Below are 10,776 nucleotides of genomic sequence, written 5' to 3' on the forward strand. Positions count from 1 at the left end.
GTCACACAAATATGAAGGCTGTAAATTCAACTAAATACTTAGGGATTACAATTACAAATGCCCTAAATTGGATCGATCACATAGATAATATTGTAGGTAGAGCAAACAAAAGACTGCGATTCATTGGCAGAACACTTAGAAGGTGCAACAAGTCTACTAAAGACACTGCTTACACCACGCTTGGCCGCCCTATTCTGGAGTATTGCTGTGCGGTGTGGGATCCGCATCAGGTGGGACTGACGGATGGCACTGAAAAAGTACAAAGAAGGGCAGCACGCCAGAATGAGATTTTCACTCTGCAGCGGAGTGTGCGCTGATATGAAACTTCCTGGCAGATTAAAAGTGTGTGCCCGACCGAGACTCGAACTCGTTTTGTATTATTGCTAAATAGGGGAGATAGTGTCACAGACATGATACGTGAATTGCGTGGAAATCATTAAAACAAAGGCGTTTTTCGTTGCGACGGGATCTTCTCACAAAATTTCAATCACTAGTTTTCTCCTCCGATTGCGAAAACATTCTGTTGGCACCCACCAACATAGGGAGAAATGATCATCACGATAAAATAAGAGAAATCAGGGCTCGCACAGAAAAATTTAAGTGCCCGTTTTTCCCGCGTGCCGTTCGAGAGTGGAACGGTAGAAAGACAGCTTGAATGCGGTTTATTGAACCCTCTGCTAGGCACTTTATTGTGAATAGCAGAGTAATCACGTAGATGTAGATGTAGATGCCTAATGCGGTGTTGGAAACCTGCTGGTATTCAAAATAGTTCCCAGTCGCCTCGGAATGGATAAACACAGATCCTGCATATATTTAAAGGAAATCTTACACCAGTCTTCCTGCAATATAGTAGCAATTTCAGGTAACAGTGATGGAGGTGAATGGCGACACGCACATTTCTCTCCAAAGTAGACCACAAAGGCTCAATAATATTCAGATCTGGTGACTGTGCTGACCAGGAGAAGTACGACAAATCATCGCCGTGCTCACTAAACCACTCCTGGACGATGTAAAAGTACGTGATCAGGGGCCCTGTAATCTTGGAAAACAGTATGACCTTTCGGGTACAAGCATTGTACCATGGGATGGACGTGATCGGCCAAAACAGTCTGGCAGTAACTCGACAATGCAGGGTACCCATGGGGCCCATGAAATACCGCCATATGGCTGCCCAGATCATCACCGAAACCCACACCCTGTGCCACTCTTAGGGTATGACCTCGGACCGAAGTTGGAAATAGTGGAAATCAAGACTCATCAGATAAATGGCATTCTCCCATTGGCCCATAGTGCAGGTTTTATGACTCCGGGAGCACATTTTCCGGTTACGGGCATTTGCATCTCTGATGAGTAGTTTTGGAATTCCAACTCGCCTTGCAGTCCTCGGCTTATGGAGCTCCCTTTGTGTTGTTTTGGTTATGACAGGATCCGCGAGTGCGACATTCTACATCTACATCCATACTCCGCAAGCCACCTGACGGTGTGTGGCGGAGGGTACCTTGAGTACCTCTATCGGCTCTCCCTTCTATTCCAGTCTCGTATTGTTCGTGGAAAGAAGGATTGTCGGTATGCCTCTGTGTGGGCTCTAATCTCTCTGATTTTATCATCATGGTCTCTTCGCGAGATATACGTAGGAGGGAGTAATATACTGCTTGACTCCTCGGTGAAGGTATGTTCTCGAAATTTCAACAAAAGCCCGTACCGAGCTACTGAGCGTGTCTCCTGCAGAGTCTTCCCCTTTAGTGTATCTGTCATCTCCGTAAGGCTTTCGCGATTACTAAATGATCCTGTAACGAAGCGCGCTGCTCTCCGTTGGATCTTCTCTATCTCTTCTATCAACTCTATCTGGTACGGATCCCACACTGCTGAGCGGTATTCAAGCAGTGGGCGAACAAGCGTACTGTAACCTACTTCCTTTGTTTTCGGATTGCATTCCCTTAGGATTCTTCCAATGAATCTCAGTCTGGCATCTGCTTTACCAACCATCAACTTTATATCACCATTCCATTTCAAATCACTCCTAATGCGTACTCCCAGATAATTTATGGAATTAACTGCTTCCAGTTGCTGACCTGCTATATTGTAGCTAAACGATAAGGGATCTTTCTCTCTATGTATTCGGAGCACATTACACTTGTCTCCATTGAGATTCAATTGACATTCCCTGCACCATGCGTCAATTCGCTGCAGATCCTCCTGTATTTCAGTACAATTTTCCATTGTTACAACCTCTCGATATACCACAGCATCATCCGCAAAAAGCCTCAGTGAACTTCCGATGTCATCCACAAGGTCATTTATGTATATTGTGAATAGCAACGGTCCTACGACACTCCCCTGCGGCACACCTGAAATCACTCTTACTTCGGAAGACTTCTCTCCATTGAGAATGACATGCTGCGCTCTGTTATCTAGGAACTCTTCAATCCAATCACACAATTGGTCTGATAGTCCATATGCTTTTACTTTGTTCATTAAACGGCTGTGGAGAACTGTATCGAACGCCTTGCGGAAGTCAAGAAACACAGCATCTACCTGGGAACCCGTGTCTATGGCCCTCTGAGTCTCGTGGACGAATAGCGCGAGCTGGGTTTCACACGATCGTCTTTTTCCAAACCCATGCTGATTCCTACAGAGTAGATTTCTAGTCTCCAGAAAGGTCATTATACTCGAACATAATACCTGTTCCAAAATTCTACAACTGATCGACGTTAGAGATATAGGTCTATAGCTCTGCACATTTGTTCGACGTCCCTTCTTGAAAACGGGGATGACCTGTGCCCTTTTCCAATCCTTTGGAACGCTACGCTCTTCTAGAGACCTACGGTACACCGCTGCAAGAAGGGGGGCAAGTTCCTTCGCGTACTCTGTGTAACATTCAGTTTTGCGGTGATTTTTGTTGCATTTCCATTTACTTTTCGTCGCAATCCTCTTGAATAATAGTCTGTCATGATCACTCAACACACACTTTCGTTCTCGTTGTGGCTTAGCGAGGTGAGTTTTTCGGCTTTCCCTGTATACGTTACAAATTTTCGACACCGCGCCTCTTGAAATACCAGTGACTTCGTCACCCATCATATGAGCACCGAATTGCTCATGTTAGAACTTACTTAGCTCCAACACAATGCAGTAAAAACTACACACAACACTGTTCCGGCAACAACTGACGCTTGTAACGTATTGGGGACACGGCACAGGTGCCGTACGTCGTCAGGCTTGACTGGCATCTATATTTATCTTCAAGCACGAATTTCTGGCGTTGTTGTCGTATTTTGGTTCAATGTACTTAGTTTATTAGACGGCATATAGCATGATCGTAGGTAAACGAGTTTTATTTATTCGATTATTACATCAAAAATGCCTAAGATAACAGTCATGTATCAGTTATTTAATTACAATTACCATGAAGTTAGTTAGTTAGTTAGTTACGCCTTCCACTGATCAATAACACGAAAAAACCTTTATGATGTGGAACGTGTCAAATGCACAAGAAATGCGGACAGCAAACAAGGGTTTTTTTTTTAGATTATAGTGTTATACCTAAATATTTCTATTATCTATCGCATTCCTTTAAATGTCACAAAGTGCATACATTATATTTGCAGATTTATTTATTCATATTCAAGAATTCATCTATGGTATAGAAGAAGTTGTCAAGGAGATATGATTTCAATTTGTGTTTGAAACTATTACTGCTGTCTGTCAGACATTTTATTTCCTCTGGTAATTTATCAAAAAGTTTAATAGCAGCATATTTTACCCCTTTCTGTGCCAAAGATAGGTTAAGTAAAGGATAGTGTAGGTCTTTCTTTTTTCTGGTATTGTAATCATGAATGTCGCTGTTGATTTTAAACTGGTCCATGTTGTTGAGAAAAAATTTCATTACCGAGTAAATGTACTGTGAAGAAGTTGTAAGAATTCCTAACCTTTTAAACAGATGCCTACGAGATGTGCGACTATGAACCCTACACATTACTCTAATTACTTTATTTTGAGCAGTGAATACCTTTTGCCTAAGTGTTGAGTTGCCCCAGAATATTATTCCGTGTGACATCAGAGAGTGGAAGTATGAAAAGTATGTTAGCTTACTAATTTCTACATGCTCAAAATTGACAATTATTCTGTATGCAAAAGTTGCTGAACCTAGTCGCTTTAGGAGATCCAAAATATGACTTTTCCAATTAACATTCTCATCTATATATACACCCAAAAACTTAGAATGCTCTACTGTGGCTACTGACTTCTTTTGATGTGTTGTTTACTGAAAGAATTATACTTTCTGCAGCAGAAAATTGGATGTACTATGTTTTTTCAAAGTTCAGAGCAAACCCATTCGCAGAAAACCAATTAATAACTTTTCCAAAGACCTTATTTGTATCATTTTCTATCGGACTTTCTTTTACTGGATTAGTAATTATGCTTGTATCATCAGCAAACAGTGTCAGTTCAGCATCGTGTTTCACACAAGAAGGGAGGTCACTCTCATATATCAAGAACAGGAGGGGACCCATGATCGAACCGTGTGGAACACCTAACGTAATTTCACCCCAGTTAGATGAAGTGGCAAACTCCTTTGAATCACTTGAAGCATATAAAGATACTTTTCGCTTCCTGTCCTGTAGATATGACATAAACCACACCTATGCTGTTCCATTTATACCATAGAATTGTAATTTCTCTAACAATGTCATGGTTCACACAATCAAATGCTTTGGATAAGTCACAGAATATTCCTACTGGTGACATTTTACTATTTAAAGACTCTATTATGTGGTCAGTGAAATTGTATATTGCTATCTCAGTGGAACAGCATTTCTGAAAGCCGAACTGTGATTTACTAAGTATCCCATTACTATTGACATGGCTAACCCCTCTTGAGTACATTACTTTGTCAATCTGTGTGGAAATACACGCAGAGTCAGTGATGCATTACATATGTGACTCAAAACATCAGCTGTAATTGCTCCACATTGTTTTAATAACTTATTAGAGATGTCATTTGCTCCAGCAGAACATTTATTTTTCAAAGATTTAATAAGTTGGTGCTTGTTTACTTCCAAGGAAATTTATTGTTCTGTTTAATAAAAAGTAATAGAAAGCTTGTGTTCATTTACTCCGTTCCCACCTGTCTTTCTCATGTTCGCTCGCCTGCCGTTTAAAACAGAGTGAGCCGGCCGAGGTGGCCGAGCGGTTCTAGGCGCTACAGTCTGGAACCGAGCGACCGCTGCGGTCGCAGGTTCGAATCCTGCCTCGGGCATGGATGTGTGTGATGTCCTTAGGTTAGTTTGGTTTAAGTAGTTCTAAGTTCTAGAGCCATTTGAACCATTTTGAAAACAGAGTGAGTTCCCGTTTGCCTGGACTCGCTCCGCTGTAAACCAGACCTAAGGTCCCCACACACTCGATACGTGCGTCTTTCAGTGGCGGTAGACAGCTTGTGGAGAGGCAAGTTTTTCGCAGCCGGCCGCGCCACGCTTCGCCTCACGTGTCGGCCTCCGCGCTGTCGCTCAGCAACGCTTGTTGCTGGCGGTCGGCCAGCGTACCGCATGGCAACCAAATAAAACAGCCGACAGCCGGCCGCCAGCTGGCCGCCAGCGACGTAAACAGGGGGCTCGGCCCGGCTCCCAAGGCCTGCTGACGTCACGTGCTCGCCCCTAGTTGCTCCCGCTAGCTTCTTTCTGCCGCTAGCGTCACGGCGACGGACAGCTGTTGCATGCAATTCTTACAGGAGAACCGTAGTGGAATTCGCGTCCACCCCGGAACAGAGGTCACTGACTGAAATCAACATTTAGAAAAGTAGCATTTTTTCAGCCTCCGACAGGCCAGTACATGAGTACATATTACATCTCATTACTGAAAGTTACGTTCATTTACGGAACCTTGCTTTTCGACTTAATCACCGTAACAACTGAAGTACCCTACTGGCCATTAAAATTGCTACACCAAGAAGAAATACAGATGATAAACGGGTATTCATTGGACATATGTATTATACTAGAACTGACATGTGATTACATTTTCACGCAATTTAGGTGCATAGACCCTGAGAAATCACTACCCAGAACAACCACCTCTGGCCGTAATAACGGCCTTGATAGGCCTGGGCATTGAGTCAAGCAGAGCTCGGATGGCGTGTACAGGTACAGCTGCCCATGCAGCTTCAACATGATACCACAGTTCATCAAGAGTAGTGACTGGCGTGTTGTGACGAGCCAGTTGCTCGGCCACCATTGACCAGATGTTTTCAATGGTGAGAGATCTGGAGAATGTCCTGGCCAGGGCAGCAGTCGAACATTTTCTGTATACAGAAAGGCCCGTACAGGATCTGAAACATGCGGTCGTGCATTATACTCCTGAAAGGTAGGGTATCGCAGGGATCGAATGAAGGGTAGAGCAACGGGTCGTAACACATCTGAAATGTAACGTCCACTGTTCAAAGTGCCGTCAATGCGAACAAGAGGTGACCGAGACGTGTAACCAATGGCACCCCATACTATCGCGCCAAGTGATACGCCAGTATGGCGATGACGAATACACGCTTCCAATGTGCGTTCACCGCGATGTCGTCAAACACGGATGCGACCATCATGATGCCGTAAACAGAACCTGGATTCATCCGAAAAAATGACGTTTTGCCATTCGTATACCCAGGTTCGTCGTTGAGTACACCATCGCAGGCGCTCCTGTCTGTGATGCAACGTCAAGGGTGACCGCAGCCATGGTCTCCGAGCTGATAGTCCATGCTGCTGCAAACGTCGTCGGACTGTTAGTGCAGATGGTTGTTGTCTTGCAAACGTCCCCAATCTGTTGACTCAGGGATCGAGATGTGGCTGCACGATCCGTTACAGCCATGCGGATAAGATGCCTCCCATCTCGACTGCTAGTGACACGAGGCCGTTGGGATCCAGCACGGCGTTCCGTTACCTTCCTGAACCCACCGATTCCATATTCTGCTAAAAGTCATTGGATCTCGACCCACACGAGCGGCCATGTCGCGATATGATAAACCGGTATCGCGATAGGCTACAATCCGACCTTTATCAAAGTTGGAAACGTGATGGTACGCATTTCTCCTCCTTACACGAGGAATCACAACAACGTTTCACCAGGCAACGCTGGTCAATTGCTGTTTGAGTATGAGAAATCGGTTGGAATCTTTCCTCATGTCAGCACGTTGTAGGTGTCGCCACCGGCGCCAACCTTGTGTGAATGCTCTGAAAAGCTAATCATTTGCATATCACAGCATCTTCTTCCTGTCGGTTAAATTTCGCGTCTGTAGCACGTCATCTTCGTGGTGTAGTAATTTTAATGGCCAGTAGTGTATTTTTTGTTCACGCACACAAGCTTTCCCGTACCCTCTTCGTAAAATGTTTTTCGTTGTCTGCAAGCAAAAGGGAGTAGCGCAGGAGAAATTCATGTAAAAATGTACTGAGCGAGAAGAGGCACGTTGACTTTTGGGATTGTTCTGGTCTATGACAACGCTCATTCTCACAGTAGTGATGCGACCGAACGGCTCCAGGAGCTTTTTCAATGGGACATTTTCGATCACCCGACATACAGTCTCGACTTAGCGGCATGTGACTTCCAGCTTTTCCCTGGACTGAAGAAGTGGTTGGGCGGGCAGCGCTTCCAAACTAAAGGCCTCTATAAACGATCAAACGTATGTGAGAAAATCGTTCTTATCTAGCCACTGATTTGGCAAGCTAGCCCATACACGAACAGTCAATGTTCGTCAGTTTAAACTCACTTTGAAGCAGACGTTGTTCGTGTTCGGGTGTATTCTGACAGTGAGAACGGCTGCAGTTCCAGACAAAGCAGTCCTGTCATTGACTTTGGCACAGTGTTTAAAGAAGAAGGAAAGCCGGCCGCTGTGGCCGAGCGGTTCTAGGCGCTTCAGTCTGGAACCGCGCGACCGCTACAGTTGCAGGTTCGAATCCTGCCTCGGGCATGGAAGTGTGTGATGTCCTTAGGTTAGTTAGGTTTAAGTAGTTCTAAGTCTAGGGGTCTGATGACCTCAGATGTTAAGTCTCATAGTGCTCAGAGCCATTTGAACCATTTGAAGCTCAGAGCCATTTGAAGCATTTGAAGAAGGAAAAAACAATACTCTGGTCAAGGGAGCGGTTTAAAATGAGAGATTTAACCGTGAAAATTTGACGAAGGAAATATCACTTTCAGAACCCGATGATTACAACAATTTTCTGCGAACTGACAATGAAACTTTTTAAAACTTGTTAAGGACCTCCTAAAAGAGCAAACGTGTCTGTCAAGTTTGCTCTTATGTATATACGTATGTACAAGGCCCGTACACATACCTTACTTTTGAAGCACATGCTTTTCGTGTGTGCTGTATTTTGTCATTATTGGAAATCGCTACAAATGCAAATGAAGGATTTCTAACATTCCCTCTCGCACTGTGTTTAAAGAAGAAGAAAGCATGACTCTGGTACAGGGAATGGTTTAAAATGAGCAATATACAAATGAAAACCCGTCAATGAAAATGTTACACTCAAGAACCTGATGATTGCATCAACTTCCTGCGAATGGACAGTGAAACACTTAATAAATTGTTTATCGTTGCTTCGCCCTCATATTTCTGAAAAAGAAGACGCAAGTAAGCGAAAATTTATTCTCGTCTACTTGGTCCTGCAACGACAGTTCATTAAAATAATACAGTATTGGAACGTATAGCCCACATCATCCATGGAAAAACAGGGGAACTTTGATTTATTTCATTCCACTTCACATGTATGTTACTGTTTGTGTAAAATATTCATTTTGTTCATAACGTCTTCATGTGTAACATATGGCTGGAAAGGATGTGATACTTCTACCGTTTTAGTAATTGTTAGTCCCATTTTGTTTTCATACTTGATTGTAGTTTTGAAAGTTGTGGAAACTCACGATACAGTGAGATAAATTGTAATAAAACTGTTTTTGGCCAATCATATGTGGCGACGCATCGACACAAACAACGTCCGCTATCTTGTTAAACTTACCGCCAGTCAAAAATTTTCGGAAGCACGTCAAACACGATCTATGCTTGACAAACACGTCAAACAGCACCGTACAAGGTCAAATATTTGACAAGCATTGTTACATTTGACAAAATGTTTGATCGTTTACGGGGGCCTTAATGAGGAGCTTCAGTACAACGTTAAGACTTGTTTCAAATCAGAGGTAGCAACGTTTTAAGAAGAGGGTATTGGGAACATTACAGCAGCTGAGGCGGCTGCTTTACGTTCACTTAGAATGGATCCTGATATTGTTATTTTACCTGCGGACAAGGGTAACGCCACCGTTTTGTTGAAAAAGCACGATTACATTCAAAAGATGCAGTGTCTACTTTCAGATTCGGCGTATCGCAAAATCGGTGCTGTCCCTACTAAGAGTGTTGAGAGAAAGACAAAAACCTCCTGAAGAAAAGTTCTTTGTCACAGGAGACTATCAAGAGTCTTAATTCTTACTGTGCTGTACCACCTAGATTATATGGCCTCCCTAAGGTCCATAAAGAGGCTGTCCCTTTGAGGCCTATTGTTTCTAATATTGGTGCTCCGACGTATCGTGTAGCTAAACATCTTGCTAGTTTGTTGAGCTCACTAGTAGGTAGGTGTGAGCACCACATTAAGAACTCCGGAGATTTCTTACGTCGATTGCAGGAATTGCGTTTGAATGACTCCGATATTTTAGTCAGTTTTGATGTGGTTTCTCTTTTCACCCGCGTTCCTCTATCTGATTCGTTGCAGCTAATTGAGGTTAAGTTTGGTGTCGAGTTAACAAATTTGTTTCGACATGTGCTGACTTCCACTTAGTTTTCACTCAATGGTCAGTACTACGAACAGACTGATGGAGTTGCAATGGGAAGCCCGTTGTCACCTATTGTGGCCAATTTGTTTATGGAGGACTTTGAGGAACGTGCATTGGAGTCAGCGACCTTGAAACTTGCGTGTTTTTTCAGATATGTAGACGATACTTTTGTTGTGTGGCCTCATGGTAGTGAGAATTTAAACCGGTTTTTGGAACATCTGAATTCAATCCACCCGAATATTCAGTTCACTATGGAGGTGGAAAAGAATGGATGCCTTCCGTTGCTTGATGTGTTGGTCAAAAGGAAGACTGATGGTACGTTAGGACATTCTGTTCATAGGAAGCCCACCCACACTGACTTGTATCTGCGAGCTGATAGTTGTCACCATCCAGCTCAGCGTGAAGTTGTACTTCGCACCTTGGTTCACAGGGCCCACATTATCTCAGACCTTGAAAGTTTGGCAGCTGAGCTAGCACATCTCGAAGTCACCTTTCGTCAGAATGGTTATAGTGAGAGGCAGATCAAACGTGCGTTGCGCCATCAGCCTTCTGTGCAACGGATGAGTGACGATAGCAACGAAGTGGCACCCAAGTCTACGGCCTTTTTGCCTTACGCAGGAAGCATTTCCAACAGGATTGGCCGTATTTTGCGGAAATATGATGTTAAATGTGTTTTTCGACCACCTTCTAAGATTTAGGCCCTGTTGGCATCCGTAAAAGATGATCTTGGTTTGCGTAAGACTGGGGTCTACCGTATTCCTTGCAGTTGTGGCATAGCATATATTGGTCAGACAATCAGGACTGTGGAAGACCGGTGTATTGAACATAAGCGTCACACACGCTTACAACAGCCGAGCAAATCCGCTATTGCACAACATTGCCTTGACTCCGGTCATCCTATGGAATACAGCAACAGGGAGATTCTCGCCTGCACGTCCAGCTATTGGGATAGTGTTATTAAGGAAGCTGTTGAAA

The sequence above is a fragment of the Schistocerca piceifrons genome, chromosome 5 (assembly GCF_021461385.2).
Source record: "Schistocerca piceifrons isolate TAMUIC-IGC-003096 chromosome 5, iqSchPice1.1, whole genome shotgun sequence".
NCBI lineage: Eukaryota > Metazoa > Arthropoda > Insecta > Orthoptera > Acrididae > Schistocerca > Schistocerca piceifrons.